This window comes from Mustela nigripes, chromosome 14 (assembly GCF_022355385.1).
Source record: "Mustela nigripes isolate SB6536 chromosome 14, MUSNIG.SB6536, whole genome shotgun sequence".
NCBI classification, from domain to species: Eukaryota; Metazoa; Chordata; class Mammalia; order Carnivora; family Mustelidae; genus Mustela; species Mustela nigripes.
Genome location: NC_081570.1, coordinates 96,082,439 through 96,101,461, shown reverse-complemented (window position 1 = coordinate 96,101,461; position 19,023 = coordinate 96,082,439). Strand labels below are relative to the sequence as shown.

The window sequence follows — 19,023 nt, the reverse complement described above, 5'->3', positions numbered from 1 at the left end:
AAAGAAATAATTTCAAACCTGAAATGGCTAACCCCAAAGCCCTCTTTAAATAATCACTACACTGTAATATCTATTAGGAACCTTATTTCACAGGTATTATACAAATCAAAATTTAACATGCAGAAGCTGAGGTTTTCTGCAGGGAGAGGTGAGTGGGAGGATGGGGTAACCAGGTGACAGGCATTAAGGAGGGCACGTGATGTGATGAGCAGTGGGTGTTACGTGCAACTGATGAATTACTGAACTCTACATCTGAAACTAATGATGTTCTACATGTTGAATAATTGAGTTTAAAAAATTTAGCATACAATGACCTTCAGAAGCAGAGTGTCCACGAGGGCCACTGGTTTGGAAAGCACCATGGATGCAGCAAAGTTAATGCAGCTAAGGGTAAAGAGCAGTTTATGGATTTGATCAGATCTGGGGTCAAGTTCACGTTCCATTACATTTACTGTCTCTGTAAACTTAGACAACTTTCTTAACTTCCATGTTCTCAGTTTCTTCTTTGGTAAAATGGAAATAACACTACTTACCATGGTTTATTGAGGATTAATTGAGATAAAATATGCAAAAACATATGTTTTTAATCATCAGTGAGTAATAACCTCTGAACAAACAAACTTTTTTTTTTTTTAAAGGACAATTGAAACATGGAAAGCAAATGCCATAGATGGAAAAAACTAAATGGCCAGGAGTACAATGTCTGTAACTGCTTCTGCTTTTGAGGTTCAGGGTCAGTGACTCACTGAATTTACTTGCAGCCAGGAGATTTTCAGCAGTGCCCAGCTGAGCACCAAGCCAAGAGAGAGGAAGCAGCAGTCAGACAAAGTTGTTTGGACCCTTCAAGTAGTACTATATTGTCACTTTGTCCTAGGCCCTGGCTCTGAAGTCACATTCTAGATAACCCTCTCTTTACCCCGTGCTTTATAGCTTTGACCCTCAATGAAAGGAGGGAGAAAAACAGCTCTGAAAATCAGTGTTTCCTGTTGCTGCAAATCTTTGGGGAGATCTCTAAGGACAGTGAGGGGATAGATGAATGACCCCTAAAAGAGCTGGTTGCACTTTTTTTGGTCTGATGAAGGGAGATAATGTTTTTTGGCACTATCGAAGACCTTACTAAAGGATTCTAAACGCTTAACTTCATTAAAATCTCACCACCAATTCTACTCTAACCTGGGGCTGCTAATGAAAGGGAAGAGTCATTTGCAAACTTGAGCCAATGTGAACTATCCTGGATCCCCTGGAGAAGATGCACGTGGATTGTGTCAGCTGGGTGGCCTTACTGAAAACCCAATCTCATAATCAAAACCTCTGTAATTCAGTCTCGATTATCCCCCGGTGTCCCACTGCATCAGCCAGCTGAAAAGAGAGTCCTGCATTTGGTGAATTACCCATCTCTTTCCAAAGAGCCACACTAAAAGAATTTGACTCCATTTACCATATGTTGCCTTTTTTTCTTTTTCCTGAGAAATGATTTCTAAACTCTTCCCACTCCTTTCTCCTTGCAACCTTGAGGACCCAGCCAGAGCCCAAAGAGGGAAGCACTGGCAGAAATTCTTATGCTTATAAATGAACATCTTTGGACCTGAATAAGTGTCTCAGTGACTAGAATGGGTTTGGGGTGGGTATATTCACCCTGTTCCCTGACCTATGAGTCATCTATTAAGTGTCTGGAGATTTTGAACTTTGTCTGGTTTCCTTGGAATGGTGGTCCTTCCAAAAGGACAGGACCATGATTTTAGTCTTGATAGGCAGTGAGACAGACATTACATGTGTTTTGTGTTTTTGTTGTTGTTTGTTGGTGTTTTCCAAAAGGTGTTGGATAGCACCCAAGACTAGGGTCTTAGGAAAACCTTGAGAATTTGTTTTTCCTCTCTCAACCCAACTGGTTTCTCCAAAAGGTCAGAAGTATATCAGATCTGTATCCAGCATGCTCCCCACCAACAACTCCCCCTCAAAAAGCAATGGGATAGATAAAGTCAAGTTTAGCTTAGTAGATCTCAAGGGGAGAAGCATGCACTAGGTCTCAGAAGTGCTGGGCGAGTTTCAGACCACATATTCTCATGCTGGGAGACCTAAGCTCTCTCCACCTCAGTTTCTCTATCTATAAAATGGGGAAAACTGTACTGGCCTCAGAGAGTTTTGAGGAAAAAATGAGATGCACTTTGTGAAATGTGCTTTGTAAATGCTAACATGCTTTACAAATACAAGTTATTTTTGGTTTATATGAAATATTAAACCAAAGCTTTGTTTGCTACATTCCTCTTACATCTCTTGATCCCAGGTGCTTAGGGCAAATCTCAAGGCCCTAACATCAAATGTCAGAAAAGGTCCCCATTGTGTTCTGTGACTTGCAAAACAAATTCTTCTTCAAGTAATAAAAAAACCCAAAAACCGAACCCCCCCCCCAAACCATTCTTTTGTGTGTGTGTGTGTGTCCAGGGTCTGCATGGAGAACAGTGGTAAATCTAATTAGTAGATGCATAAAGTATTGCAGTTTAAAAATCAATTTTCAATATGCTTCTTCTTTTTTTAAAGATTTTATTTATTTATTTGACAGAGAGAGAGAGAGAGAGAGAGAGATCACAAGTAGGCAGAGAGGCAGGCAGAGGGGAAGGGCGAAGCATGTCCCCGACTGAGCAGAGAGCCTGATGTGGGGTTCGATTCCAGGATCCTGGGATCATGACCTGAGCTGAAGGCAGAGGCTTAACCCACTGAGCCACCCAGGTGCCCCTTCAATATGCTTCTTATCTGTGCCTCACAATAATACTTGAGAGATGCTTTAGGACAGATACATGTCCATTTTATAAACAAGGATACAGGACTCAGAATCTTGCAGCATTTAAGTGGTAGACCCAGGACCTGAAATGCAAATCTTCTTGCCACAAATTCCAGTCTTGCCAGTACTGTCCCCCATGCTATACTGACTACTTAAATAGAAGGGTGTGCACAGAGTCCTGTATCAGGAAAGTCTGCCATCCTAGGGAGAATCAGCTGCAGAGCCCAGTAGCTAATGTTTTACCCACCCAAGAGTCACATTAAAGGGTAAATGAATTCTGTTCTCAGGAAACTCACATATAAGACACAAAACTAAGTCCTAGTCCACAAGGGTCTCCATAAAACTCTGGTCTCAGATTGCATTTGTTGTTAGTGGTGATGATTATCACTGTGTTGGAAAAGGATAAATTCAGGAGTCTTCCTGGAGGAAGTGGCCCTTAAAATGTAAGGAGGGTGGGTAAAGTGACGAATACTCTATAACTCAGGTTGACCAAGAGTCAAGGAATAGACTCGGAGTAGGACAAGAGAGCATGTGTTCATCTGCTCTACAGCCTATGGACTTTTCTACTCCTCTATACCTGTAACATAAACTTGAAATAGACCCAATAACTATAAACTAATATTTACATAATGTGCTAGTACATAATGTCCTTGCAAAGCACTTTGATTTTTGTTATTTTTCAAAATTGAATCTTCACGGCAATTTTGTCAAGTCATGTCTTCATTTGGGTTTCCAGAAACCTGAGAGGAAGGTTTATGCAATACTAATTTACTCTGCCATGCAGGTGCGGGAGTAGGAGGGAGGGAAAATGGGAACTAACCAGAGGAAGAGAGAGCACCCCTGCTACACATGACTGATTGATTTCATGGTGTGGTTCTCTGAGAAACTGCATATATTACGTCTCAGGATCGTCAATCTGGAGGAAATGGGAAAACATTTATCCACTGATTCCTTTCCTCTCTAAGATTTTCCCCATGGAACATTATTTGCCCACACTTTTGGGCTTCAAAGGTGTGGGTGCCAAGCAGAACCCTGCAACATGCCCAGTCTTGAGGAAAAGAAAATGCTGGGACAGGAGACAAGAGGCTCTAGGTGCAGGCATAAGCTGAGATGCTGTAGGATAGCATTTATGTGAAGTTAGTAAAAGCTCATGCAGAGTTGGGACTGAAGCTCATCACAGTAGGGACTGAAAGAAGAGATAGAAGACAAGACCCAAGAGGATCTGAAGTGGTCCACACAGGGTGTCTGATACAGTCCACCCCTTGTGCAGCTCAGCTCTCATGCTCCTATCTGACTCCCATTATACAATATGGAGCCTGGCTCAAGGCCATCCCTGAAGGGGACCACATTGTGGTAACAGTTCTTTTTTAGTTGGCTCCAATCTATTGTGTTGCGTCATCTGTGAACTTGGCTGTTCTTTCCTCCTCCATCAACCATTATAGGGAAACTCCCATGAGGCCATATGTTTGAGCTGAGGAAGGGACATTAGTGCATTAGAGGTAGATGACATGGGACTCTAGGCCACATAGCCATGTGATTTATTTAGGCCTTTTGAGTCTACTTGGACCTGATCCCCAAAAACATAATTTCTGTTAGACAACTGATTGTTACTCTGCTCGCCCAGCCTCATGACTTGGTGGATATGGTCCTTTTCAGATCATGCTGGGTAACTCAGGTCACAAAATTACTTGGTATTCCATAGTCAGGCTTTTGGTTTCTGCTAGGATACAGTAGTTTATCAGGGGCTATTTTTTAAATGGAAAGTAGTTCTCTGCTGCAAAGTTCTGGGCTTTTTTCAGAACCTCAAGTTCTGCACTTTATGCTCCTACTGAAGCTTGCCAACAGACACAACCTTGTCCACATGGATATCGTGACCACCACTGGATCTGCTGAGTCATACACCTCCTGTGGCAGGGAGGTTATTCTGCCACTGGGGTTGCTGCAGAGCTCTCTTGTTCTTGGCCCTATTTGAAACTGGCAGCCTGCTGAGTCATTTGAAATTTTGGTTAGAGCATTATTCCCCAGTGTGGTATATTCTACCCTAAAATCCAAAGAAGTCTATCCACACTGTGCCTTTTTCTTAATGGTAGGAGGTGCAAAGTACAGTAACTTGACCTTTATTTTAGAGGGAATGTCCTGATGTGTCCCAAACTACTGGACTCATGAAACTTTACCAATAGGTCAGACCCTTGAATCTTCCTATGGTTTATCTTTTACCTTTTAGTATGCTCATGTCTTACTAGGCATCTAGAATATTTGCCTCTTCCTGCCCAGTGAGTCCAGAGAGTAAGATATCATTAATAATGGAGCATAATAATGTTCTGTGGAATTTTAAGATGAAAAGATCTCAGTGGTCTATATTGTGATGGAGCATTGATATAGCCTTGTAGAAAGACAACAAATGTATATTGCTTCTCTATCCTATGCAGATAACTGCTTTTATCCTCTTATTGAAGGGGATTGAGAACTAAGTATTTGCCAGCTCAATAATGCATAGCAAGTTCCAAAGGCTATGTTAGTTGGCCTCAATAAATCCATCAGATCCAGCACAGCAACTATGATTGGGGCTGCTACTTCTTATGGTAGCTCACCATCCAATGTCTATATTCACCTGTTTTTTTTGCAGGGACCACCTTGGTGAATTAAATGAAGATATGATGAGCCCATTGCCCTTACATCTTTTAAATCTTGGATGAAGGTGCTCACCTCTGCAATTTCTCCTAGACTGTGCTTCTGATTACTATTTTTTTTTTGTTTAACTTTTTTTTTTAATATAATTTTTTATTTTTTATAAACATGCTGTGAAGTGTGTAATTCTGATTACTATTTTGCTCAGTGCAGAAGGTGGGGAGTCAGTCAGTTTCAGAGGCTTTCACTTGGCCATTACTAGCATAATGACCCTTACTTCATAGACTAGGCAATCATTGGGAGAACTCTGCCAGCTTCTAAGTACATCTATCTCAATTATACTCTTGGAGGCCAGGGATATAACCATAGAGTAGGTCTGCAGACACAGGGGACCTGTTGTGAGATAGACTAGAGCCAGGATTCTCTTTATTACCTGGCCCCCACGAACTCCCCCTCTAATTAGGAGTATGATGACATTTCAGGTCCTATGGGTTGGTGTCAGAACCAGCATAGAAAAGTTCTTAGGATGTCAGGATATTTCCCTTTCCCTAGTGCACATATACCCTAGAAAAGAGCCACATGTTTCTACTGGGAAGACCCAGAGGAATATCTGTGATATATACTTGAGTAGGCATTGCAGGATCCTTACCTAAGGAGTTTGCATCTTCAATCAGTGGGCTCTGTGTCTGCATACTGATTTTGATTAAAAGTTAAAGAGGGACCATGATTTTTCATTTTGGTGGCTAGATGACTGCCAGTAGTCTTCTGCTCATCAACTCTCAGAACTCTGTTTTTTTCTTAACACATGTGTCGAGAAATACTGTGTGTGACTCTAGGAGCATGCGACTCTAGGAGTACAGACACTGAGCAGAGGCACGCTGCAGCCAGCAGCTCCTATCAGTTCACAAGAACTGATTGTGCCTATCTCTCCCCAACTTGGTGTTGAGTGAAGTCAGAATGATGGCTTGAAAATGATTATAATGAAAAAATAAAAAATAAAATAAAATAAAAAGAAAATGATCATAATGGGAGGATTTATACTATGGACATTGACAAAACTGGGATTTTTTTTTTTTCAGAAAGCTGGTCCTTAAACATTTACCAGTCTATTACCTACCACCATGACCAGAGGTCCTTAATATTCAAAACACCTTGATTTCTACTCTGGCCATGCTGCCCATTACAATAATTATGTCCAGCATACCTCTGATGGTTAACTGCATCCACCCAACCTTCACCTTTCTTTAATCCTAACAAATCCACTGATGCTAGGAACTGGGTTTGATAGGTTCTGTGGAAGTTCTCCCATCGGCGTTTGCCACTCACAGAGGAAAGCCACCACCACTGAGTTTCTCAAAAATGCTAGTGTGTCTCTCATGCAAGTGTTCTTTACTGCCTTAGTGAAGGGGATCTCCTCTGGGCCATCTGGAGGACATGGTCAGGAGGTAGAATTTCAGGTCTGATAAAGTACAACTGTTCACATCCCTGCTTCCCTGATCTTTTCTTTCACTATCCTGCCAAGAAGGTTCCAAAAGCTCTGCCTAATTTACCGCAGGTTATTATCATGTCCAAGTCAAGAAGTCATCCCAACAGATTGTGAAGATCACTTCTATGTGTCCTTTTCAGAATATAGGGAAGATCCTCCAAGTCAAAAACTAGTTCTGATTTAGTCCATTTACTGCCTCCCCACAAAGATCCAATTCTAGACACTTCATCCTGGTTACTCCCTGTAATTCCTTTAGCATGTAAGCACCTTCCTCCCAGACCAGAGATTGTACTTTGCCTCTTTAGCAGTGCTGCAATATGAGCCTGGTGATTTCCCTGGAGGCTTGAAGGATAGCTGAAGATTTTGAAAAGAACAGTCATCATCTTGCAAAGCACCAGTCTTGTCTCCAGATAAGAAGAGGCTGTTCTCCCCTAGCAGTGGAATCTGAGGGCTCGAGATTCTCAGCCTTGTCCACTCAGAGGCCTCCAGTTCAGTTTCACGATTCCTCTCTTTTCCTGCTCGAGTCTTGACTCCAACGTAAGAGAGTAGAAGCTGAGCCTGTACTCTTCTTGACAGTTACAGACACTGTACAATGAGATCCTGGGCTTGATCCACTCTACACTGTGCATCCTGAAGCTTTAGGAGATGAGAGTCTCCTTAAAGCTGCCATGGAGGGCCTCTGGCTTTCATATTGTGCTTTGACTTGGCAGTTAGCTTCCCCAAGCCAGTCATCTTCTTTAGTCAATGTTTCCAATGCAGTGAACAAAAGCCAGGTCCCTCCACATAATGACCAATGCTCATATACTGTTCAGGTACCACAGCCATCCTATTCCGTACCTCTCCCTACCCATCATCTCAACTTCAAGTAAAAGTTTAGTGTTTCTATACCACCGTAGGCTGTAGGCTCTCACCATCCTACCCACTATTAGCAATGGGGCCCTTATTACCTTCAGACTGAGTGATCTGCCTCCAAAATCTCACCCTGGGGGGTCCACTTTTTAGGATCTGCCTTCTACTCCAGAGACCAGCTATCTTAGCCTGGCTTAAGAAAACAGAAACAGAAATCAGGAAACAGAGACTGATGAAAAGGTTCATGTGCTATGGCTTTGTTAGAAAGTACAATCCCATGAATCAGGAATGAGATCAAAGGGGTGAAGCAGAGAACAGAAGGGTTACTCTGAGGCTGTTAGCAACCAGCTGCTCCTAGGACTGACTGATGACCCGACTGCACAAGATTGTCCTCTGAGAAGCCATGTAGACAGCATCTTAGCCACATTCATCCAGGGAGGTACCTGGGGAATAACTTACCCATGGACTCCAACTCCCATTTTTCCCTTAGAGGCACTAACTCCCCTGCATTTCTGTGTTGTATATGTATGTGTACTGAGCAGGGTCTGGAGATGTTTCACAACACAGCATCAACACAAGAGCCCTAAAGTAGGAGGCCAGGGTTGTATAGGAGGGGGCAAGACACCATCAGTCATGCATGTGTGAAGTCATACAGAGCTCACATGAAGCTGGGGGCTTCCATGGCAGATGGGACAAGAGACAGTCTGATACAAATAGGTGGAGTGGACTGTCATATCCCTGTGGGCAGAGACTGTGTCTACTCATCTCAGAATATCCCTAACAAGATTTCTGGTACCTAGTTCTATTGATCGGTAAATATCTGTTAATATCGACTAAGTGACTGGCATTTATTTCCCCCATTGTTTTTCAGTTGTATTCAGATATAACTGACATACATCACTGCGTAAGTGTAAGATACAGGGCATAAATAGTTTGACTTACATATTGTGAAATGATAACAATAAGTTTAGTTAGCATCCATCTGCTCATAGGGGTACAATAAAAAGAAAAAGCGAAAATAAGGAAAGTACATCTTTCCTTGTGATGAGAATTTTTTTTTTTTTTTAGATGCAGAAAACAAGGCTCAGGTAGGGCTGCCGACTTTTCCCAACCCGGCACACCTGGTAAATAGGGGCATGGAGGCTTGAGCTCCGGACCTATTCCTGACCACGCTGAAGGGACTCAGCTCTCATTCTGCCCCTCAGTGGCAATTCTTTAGGGGATAGAATACCGTTTATTCTTCTCTAGTCAGCTCCTCCCAGAATTTCATTTATGCAGCTCAAACAAGCATTGGAAGGAAAACTGGCAACCAGCCCTTGTTTCACACGCTGACTTCCAAAACACAAGATTGTCCCAGTCATAGGAACTGAGAGCAAACATAAAGAACTTTAGCTCAGTGCCTACAAACTAAGAAAGCCTGAGCTGACTGTTCATGTGATTTCCAAACAGGGCGGTCTACAGGGGGTTGCTGGCTTTGTTCCCCTCTGTCACTGCCCTTTGGTTGCCCGGTTGACCCCTTTTTCTTCTCTTTGCCCATGGCCAAACCACAGGCTCCTCCCATTTCTTCCTGGCCTCATGAGCATTAATCAACTTCAACCTTCCCCGAGACCTGGCAGAGAAGAGGCAGCACCTACTTCTTAATAAACTCAAACTGTCATTGGAGATGAAAGATGAGTCCACAAAAGCTTGGAGCATCCAAACTTCCCAGCTTGCCAAGTACAGAGAAGGAAACAGGGCAGGGATCAGGAGGGAAATGCCCTTTCCACACCGCCGCCCAGGACAGGTCTCTGTGGATGGACCAGGGGAGGCACTGTCGTCCCCTTCCTCCTTCCCCTTCCCTCCCCCAGCTGCCCCCCTACTGCCATCACCATGTAGTAAAATGAGACTGTTTAGCTGTCTTCTTCCTAGCAAGACTATTGGGTGTGTGCTCTATGGTGCATTACACTCCTCTTTGCAGCAAGTGATAGGTGAACAGTGTTTTCCAAGTTAGTACCATAAGTAGAACGGTGTTTTCCAAGGTACAGTACCATAAGTAGAAACATTTCCCAAAGTCCCCAGATGCTTTTTCTCCTGAGCTGGGAGCATTAACACACTCCTGTGTAAATGCCCAGCAGATTCCACTTTGCCTGCTCACTGGCCCACTCCACTTATACTGAAAGCTCAATCAGATGATGGGTTTCACTCTTGTAGTCCCAGTGCTAGTTAAATATTTGCATACAGGTGTGACGTGCAGGATCAGTTTACGTTATTTGGCATCTGTTCTTGCAACTATTTAGTTGCCCAGGATGCTAACCTCTCTCGACACCTTCCTACCCTCAATCCCCAAAGTCCTTTCACCAAGTAGCTGGTCCTAATCACTGCTGTTTATAGAATTTTCAAAGGGTAGGACACAATGCAAAGTGTTTTACAGATAGTATGTCATTTTGACTTCACAGTAATCATATTCGGTAGATTGTTTTTATCAGTTCCTAGGAGACATTTGAAGCCCGGAGAAGGCTGAATGATTTGTACCACGTAAGGGGCAAAATCGAACTTGAATTCAGGTCTGCAGATTTTACATCCCACTCTCTTCCCACACTGCAACTCTTAACTTTTAGGCGAATTAATAAAAGAACAAATAGTAATTAAGCACCTGCCATGTACCAGGCTCTGAACTAGGAACTTTCAGAGTATTCTTATCCACATGAAGACAACCTTTCTTGTTTTATAGGGGAGGAAAAGGATGTTCTGGCTTGTCAGCTATGGACAGACCTGGGATTTGAATTCTGTCTGACTATAAGGCTTTTCTTTCCTTCCCTCCCTTCCTTCCTTCCTTCTCTCCTCTGGATCAATTTGGCTAAGGTTAGAATCTCATCCGCCTTCTTGAGAGATCATTTACATATGGTGCCAAGCTCAATATCGGACACATGGGAAGCTGCTGCATAAAGTTAATTCCCATCCCTCTCCACCCTGGAATCACCTAGAGAACTTCCATCACACGTCCTTTCCACTCCTTGGAGAGTAGAAAGGGGCAGCTCTTTTCTAGCTAGACTGGGGGTAGAGATTCTATCTCCCCAACTTAGCAGGTGTTCCCTCTGCCTGGAGAGTGATGCCTCGCAGATAGTCTTCTCTGACCCTTCCAAGGACACCTTTAAGAGCTGAGGCACCCTGTCAGCATGAAGGCTCCTTTCTGTTAGTTTCTGAGGAATAATGAAGAGGGAAACTTTGCAGGATCCCATCACAGGCTTTGTTTTCCCTTCTTGCTTGTTTTGCAAAGGAAGGCCCCTGCTGGCCTTTTAAGCCCAAGGAAAACTTAAACACTTGCTGCAAACCACCTTGCTTTTTCTGGTGCATCAAATAGCACCCCCCACCCCCCTTCAGAGATTTGCCTTCCAGTCCCTGCAAAGAAGCAGCAGAGGAGGCAGGATATGGAGTCTCATTAAGTTTCTTTGCCTTGCCAGTCGTCTTTCCCAGAGGGGGATGTAATGCTGTCTTTGTAATACTCAGTCCCTCTCACAAGTTCGCAGCTTCTTTCTCTCAACTTATATTCTTGGCTAAGCATGTGTTCAAAGGGATTTGAGAAAAGCTTCCCCAAATACCTGTTTACTGGCTTTCTCAGAGCGTTTCTGAGATGGCACAAGGATGCGGGAGCTCTGAAGTCCGCTGCCTCTTGCTAATGAGTCTCAGGCTCAGCGTCTTCCCCAGCACTCAGTGATGAGGGTGAGGGGGTACAGCTCTGCCCGACTTCCTTTGCCCTGGACTGACCCTCACTGTCTGGTCTGCATCCTGTCCCCACTGGAGCTGGTGGGGTCTGCCCAGTCCTGGGGCCGGGTGCTTCCCCCGAGAGTCCTGCTCAGCTCGCAATACAGTGTGCTTCTCTACACTCACCTTCGGAATCTCATGAGCTCTTTGTCCAAGCCCCAGGGCATCTCTGGCCTTGTCATTTCCCCCAGGTCTCGTACTGTTCTGTAGGTCTTTGTTAAGAGCAAAAAGAGGTCTCTTCTGGTGTAGGTCTTCCGAATTCTGAGATCGCCCTTGTTTGATGAATTTTATAATGCCAAGTATTGGACCTCATTCTTGGGATCTTCCCTGGAATAATAAAATAATTAACTAGTATAGCTTAGGTATTGCCCCGAGTGCTTTATTTATTTAATCCTATAATGACCCTATAAGGTAGGTAGTATTATTTTTTGCTATTTTAAAGGAAAAGGAAACTGAGACACCAAGAGATTAAATTACCCTCCCAATACCGCTTAAACTAGGATGCGGTAGAGTTAGGATTATAATTTGGTCTCTCTCATGCTCTTAACCATGACATTCAATTTCTCTGAGCCAGTGGGCACCTGAAGTTAAGCTGAGCAGTGGGCCCTACACAGCCCGCTTCCTCTCTGATGTACAAACCTTCATTTCTCCTCCCTCCCATCACGGAGAGTCTCCTCCAGACCAGAGCAGTGGTTTCCTGCACACTGTCGCAACCTCACCACTCCCTCTGCATTTTGTATTTGCCCATCAGCCACTTCTGTCCTTGAATTCCTCCCTCCTCTACCCCAATTGAAATCCCACGTTACTTTCCTTCCAAAATCATTCCTAAGTCTTCTCTACCCCAGGAAGATATCCACGTCTTACCCAATTCTTCCCATCTCCTGATTCATTCAGGTTCACTTATGGCTTTCCTTGGGATGGGGGCAGGAATGGAACACAGAGAATTTCTAGGTGGATGACACTGGAGCTCTCACAGAGAATCTCGATCCAAGGAGGACATCCTCCTTAAGGGCCCAGAAGTCTGTTCTTCTGTCAGCTCATTCACTGTGTCGTCTTGCTATGAGCATGGCCCTGCGTTAGGGTTGTGAGATGCTAAGATAAGAAGTTGCGGTCTTTGCCCTAGACATACTTGCAGACTAGTATTGGGTTGAGAGTACTTGTACGTAAATAATCACCATACAAGGAAGTGAGTGGTCAGTGTCTCAATCCAGACATCAAGTGCTTGAGGGCCTCAAGATGGGAGAGATCACCTAGCTGATGACAGGAAAGGAAAGCCAAATGGCATTTGAGTTTGACTTTGAGGGATATGCTCATTCTGCAGACAGGATTTCCAAGGCTAAGGGACACTATAAAAAGAGAAATGCAGCAGGAATATTTGGGATTGGATAAAGGAATCTGTGTGAAGTAAACATGAGAAATGAGACCGGAAATTAAAGTGTGGTCAAAATGGAAAGAATCTTACATATTAGAGAGCCTACTTAAAAAAAAAAATCATAGCTCTTAGAGAATAAAGAGGCAGGATTAAATAGTGCATGCAATCAGGAGCCTCGGTAGGTTTTTAAGGTGGAGAGGGAAATAATCAAAATTAATTCTGATAGCCATGTACAAGAGTTGGGGTGTACACAGCTATTGCAGAGAACAGCATGCCTTTGTAGCAGTGTAAGAAAAGGCTAGGACAGGGGGTACCAAGAGGAAAGGATGAACGTGAGAGACATTTCATTGGTAGATTGAATGAGATTTGCCATCTGACTGGATACAGGGAGGCAAGGAGTGAAAATGAGTCTAGGACAATAACAGAAACAGGAAAGTAGGGGGAAATGTAGATTTTGGTAGGTGGGGGGATGGAGAAGACTGATCGTGAGATCTGTTGGGACTCATTGTGTTTGAAAAACTAAAGTACCTCTAAAGAAGTTGTTAGTACCCTATTTGGCATTTGGCAGAAGCTGGAGCAGCATAGGTCTGGTGGTCCCTGGCAGAGACAAATACTCAGGGCCATTAAGGTTTTGGGTCTCTGCTGCTACCTCCTACTCCAGCCAAGGGCAGGTTTACCCAAGTACAGATGTTTCCTGATCTCCTTCTCATTCGGGTAAAAGCCCACCTGGTCCACAAGCATCACTGTCTTGGGTTTCTGCCTCAATTTAAAAATGTATCTTTTCTTCCCAAGGTCAGCATGACCTCTCTGCCACAATCCTGGACCACAGCGGGAGAAGCTTCTGGATGGAGATACTAATATCTGGCCTTTCTTCCAGCTGTCATTCATACGGCTTTTCTTAATGTTACTCACAGAAGGACTTTCTAATGTATTAGAAAGAAAAGGGCTCCAAAAATTGCTTTCTATTCATGGGGTTAGGGGCAGGACAGTTAGTTATTAACTAAATCCAAAACCCCTGCCCCTTCATCAGAAAAGTTCAGAATCAGGAATATCCATTTGCCTCTCAATTGGCATTGCTAATCCTGACACTGATTAGAATGAGTGAGAATCTTCCTCTTTGTGCTGTTGTCCCATAATACATTAAATATGGTATTAATTTTCCAAATATGCTCAGTTGGGAGTAAATCTTTAACAAATGTGCATCCTGGATGAATGTTACTCATTCCTTGGCATTCCTACAAAAGTCTTTCTGTTTTGGGCAACTTTGAGGGGAATGTCAATGGCTTGTCTAGGAGTTGAGGAGAAACCAGGATAGGAAAGAAAGAGGAAGGATAGAACAGAAAAACTTAGTTATCTTCCTTTCAACAATAACATTTTAGAAGTAGTCATCATTTATGAGGAAAACTCACAGGTATGAGTTCATTTGATCCTCAATCCATGAGGAAAAAGATCAATTCAATCCAAAAGCATTTACTGAGCATCTACTAGAAGTCAGGCAATCAAAAGCTCAGAAAACATGAAAACAAATAAGACAACAAACAAGACCCATAAAGAGCCCATGTTCTCAGTAGGGAAGACAGACATGTAATAAAAAGTAAGATCCTGGGACATACATAAAATAGTCCAAGGGGTGCCTGGGTGGCTTAGTGGGTTGGGCCTCTGCCTTTGGCTTGGGTCATGGTCTCAGGGTCCCAAGATCGAGCCCCACATCAGGCTCTCTGCCCGGCGGGGAGCCTGCTTCCTCCTCTGTCTCTTTCTGCCTCTCTGCCTACTTGTGATCTCTCTGTGTCAAATAAATAAATAAAATCTTAAAAAAAAAATAGTCCAAGTATGTACAAGGTTTAGAACCAGAACAAAGACTCACCTCTAGGTGGAGTCCACAGAGGATGGAATTCTTAGCAAGATTTTTTTTTAAGGACTTTATTTATTTATTTGGCAGAGATCACAAGTAGGCACAGGGGCAGACAGACAGAAAGGGGGAGGCAGGCTCCCTGCTGAGCAGAGATCTCGATATGGGGTTTGATCCAAGGACCCTGGGATCATGACCTGAACTGAAGGCAGAGACTGCAACCCACTGAGCTACCCAAGCACCCCACTTAGCAAGATTTTGAAAACAGAAAAGAGAAATTAGAGGAAATTCCAGGCAGAATACAAACAGATGCTAGGTCATTCAACAGCATGGTATGGCTATAGGATTATGAGGAGTCTTGTCTTGCTGGTGAAAAAAATTGGGTGGAAATGCTTCAGGATAGGTAAGAAGGTCAGGTGGTCTCCAGAAAAGATAGCCAGGAGCTAACCATAATCCCACAAAGTACCTTGTAGGCCACTAAACAGCTTGACATTTTCCTAAAGGTTAAAAAAAGTCAATAAGAGATTCTTAAAAAAGAACCTGACTCCACATCTGTAAGTTCTAGGAGAAAAATATAAGTTCAGTTTGGGACATATTGAATTTGAAGTTCCTATCTAAATTAGTTAAATTTAAATATATATAAATGAAAACAGCCAATTGGAACATATGGGGTTGGAGCTGAGGGGATGGTTTGGGGAGGAGATACAGATGGGGGCATCAGCACATAGGTGGCAGCTGACGCCAGTGGAGAGATGAGATCCCCTAAGGAGAACAAGTGGACTCAAAGATCGAGCTCAGGACAGTACCTGGGGAATATCAGCTTTCAAAATGTAGCTGAGAAAAGTAGAGAAAGAGAGGCTTAAGAGAGATCAAGAAGAAATGCCCTAAGTATTAGAAGATGACATAGAGCGGTGTCAGGAAAATCAAGGCATATTTCAAGAACAGGTGTGGTCATCAGAGTTGACTGTAGAGAGGTCAAGCAAATTATGTACTGGAAAGAGTCTTCTGGATTTATCAAATGTAAGAATCTATCTGTAGAAGAGTCAGTCTCAGTGAAGGGTTGGTGGGTAAAAGCCAGAATGAAAGATGAGAGCATGGAGGTAACAACTGAATTTTACTCTTTTTAAAAACTATAACTGTAAAGATAGGTGGAGATGGGGGAAACATTGAATCAAGAGAGTTATTTGTTTAAGCTATGAGACACTCAAGCATGTTTGTGCAACAGTAAGAAGAAGTCATTTTGAAAAGGGAAGATATAAGAAAGAGAAGCTCTTTGAAGGAATAAGTTTCCTGGTCTCCAAGAAGGCAAGGGAGTGTGGATTGGGATAAGACTCAGAGTATAGAAGTTGTGGCCTTGGGCAGGAGGAAGGGCAGGTCTTCTTCCTAGGGAGGTGGGAAAGGGGAAAGGCCATTAACAAGACAAGTAGTAGAAGTGGAAGGGGAAACAAGAAAGAAAATGAAATTGATTGTTTTGAGGCTAACAGGAGCTTATTGGAGGAAATCAGATTACAACTTTTTGACCTGGCATCACTGTGATGGAAATCTCTGTACATCAAAAGCAGTCCAAGTTCTGGCCAGTAGCCCACACATATAACAAAGCCAAACCCTGCGGTCAAAGAATATGGATAATTCTTAGAGGTGGTATGAAGAAGATATTGCCAATAATGGAGAAGTGTTTCAAAAGGGAAGCACAAATGACTTCAACTTGGGATGATTGCCAAACCAATCATTGTGTAGGTGGACGCATCTCCTGACTCCTCCCTAATTTCCTGTAGGGCCTAGTTAAAAATTTACCCTGGTTAAACATGCTACCCAAAAAGCCAACTGGGCACAATCTAACACTTCATGGATGGATAACAGAAAATATCCCACCATATATTGCAGCTGGCTCTTGGCCCTAACAGATCTCCTATTCCCCATGGAGGCCCTGTGTAGAGATCAAGTCTGGAATCAAATAATGAGAAATGAATTAGGCACAACCAGGGGATGTTTCAATTTATATTGGTTTCCCTCTCCAAATTAAGGGAGAGGGTAGTTCTGCATCTTCCTGGAAACTAACTGCACCAATTCCAAGCCAGAGAAGATGAAGTTTGACTTTGCTGCCCTTAACTTCTTTCATCTTTTTTCTTTTTTTGGCAGCTAGACCCTCTTCTCTCCTTCAGTCATAATACCTCCTGATCTTTACCCTTCATCTGCCATAAAAACTCACTTTCAGTATAGGATCTGAAATTTCATTAGTCATTCACACATTAGTATAAACCTAAGGAACTCTGTTTGCTCTCTAGGGGGCATGGTCACACAAAGACTTCTCTTTTAATTGTAATAAAAGCTTTGATCTTTGTTAGAAGTGTTGGACTTAGGGAAGCATGAGAGAGATAGCTTTGGGGACAGAACCTTCTTAGCACATGATCAGTCTTCTATGTCTATGCATGTATCTGTAGCTTCAACATGTAGTGGGCTAAATGGAAGTCACTGGGGTCACCCACACCCCAGTGAACACCGTGAAGACCCAGGTTCTGGGACCACTGCCCTTGTTCTATCCTCCTAAATCTTCCAGAACAAGTTCAGGGCACCCAGGCTCTTGTCTCGGGTGACAGCCCAGCAATGGCCAGAGCTTTTGAAGACTTTTCTCTCTGGCATCCTGCTCATTTTCATTCTTCATAGTTCTTTGTCAACGGAAAGTGGATATAATATAGCATAAATACTGGGAGCCCAATGTAGCAAAAACACAGCCTCATCTTACTGCCTTTTCCCAAACCCCGATGACCACGCTTTTCTTCTATCCCCTTATGGAAGTCAATGCAGTTGGATGGCCCTTGTTCTTTAACTGTACCCAGCATCTCTGGATGCCCACCATTCAGGTGCTGGGGCAGTAACTGTAGCTGGGCTGTTTCATTCCAGCTTCATCTTCAGGGAAGCAACTGTGTCTTAGAAAATTCCCATATCTCTAACCTTGTTCCATGCATACTTCTAGAGCAAAGGATGAAAAATTGGAGCTGACACCATGTGGATTATTTATATGGATAAAATCCCACTAGACTGCTCATGATGTACCGTAAATACTTACCATTCTGTTAGTCTGGCTCTAGGAAAACCAGTTGCACTTGACACAATAATCAGTTGACCCTGAGAACATGGTTCCTTTAAAATCTTCAGGCTGTAGTGGAAAGACTGTAGTGGAAAAACCTCTGGGTCCAGCCCCTAGGATGTTGTGACTCAGTCCCTAGGATAAAGGTTTCACCAAACTCAGAAGTAGAATCATGGTTAGAATAAAACTACTTCATCCCTAAATATTACTGGTCTCTCTGTTCTTAAAAGGGACTCCAGCACTAGGAAAACCAAGAACAATAGGGAGCTTGTGCCCAAAGCAGGGAACCAAGGGAAAGATACTTATACAGCAAAATTTTTTGAGTATTATTTTCCTCATTATATAAGCAACATAAATGATATATGCCCACTGAGGAAATTTTGGAAATGAAGAAAGACATGATTCCATCTACCCATAGCATTATGGTATAAATCCTACAAGCCCTTTGTATATTTAACAAAATGGAAGTGTATCACATGTAGTTTTTTTTAAAAAATATTTTATTTATTTATTTGATAGAGAGAGATTACAAGTAGGCAGAGAGGCAGGCAGAGAGAGAGGGAAGAAACAGACTCCCTGCCGAGCAGAGAGCCCGATGCGGGGCTCGATCCCAGGACCCTGAGATCATGACCTGAGCCGAAGGCAGAGGCTTTAACCCACTGAACCACCCAGGCGCCCCTATCACATGTAGTTTTATGACTGGATTTTTGCACTTTACAATAAACCATGAATGTAGCTAGTCTAATCAGAAAGTCTCAAACTCAGCTTTGCGTAGTGGCAGTATCGTAGCCAATGAGGTTTATCTGAGGCGCGATTATTGCTAATTGAAAACTTTTCCCAGAAAGTCTCAAACTCATCAGGGTATAAACATGGAATATTTTTACTTTTCTAATCACTGTTGCTACTGTGCTCTGTCAAATTTCCTCCTCCCACTGGGGAGAAGACACCCCTGACAACAGTTCAATCTAATTCTGTAAATTGCAGTCATCTGCAGTTATTAAAACACTTTCATTTTGGTTATTAAGCCTAATATTTCCATTTAAAATTTTTTAATCTCATATTTGATTGATTCAAACCTCTCTTTAGATCTCCTCTCCCCAAGGAGTTGACTAGACTTGCAGTTTGTACTGGAAAGGACAGAAGGGGCAGAGGGCATAGTCTGTTTTTTCTCATGTATCCCCTCTCTCTTCCCTGCCCTGGCCCCTCCTGTATAGGGATGTGCAGGAAAGAA

The 19,023-nt window shown here is 43.0% G+C and overlaps 1 pseudogene; it reads left to right on the top strand.

Moving 5' to 3' along the window:
• Window positions 1-18,555: 18,555 nt before the first annotated feature.
• LOC132002412 (U4 spliceosomal RNA) lies at window positions 18,556-18,685 on the top strand (annotated as a pseudogene).
• Window positions 18,686-19,023: the final 338 nt, after the last annotated feature.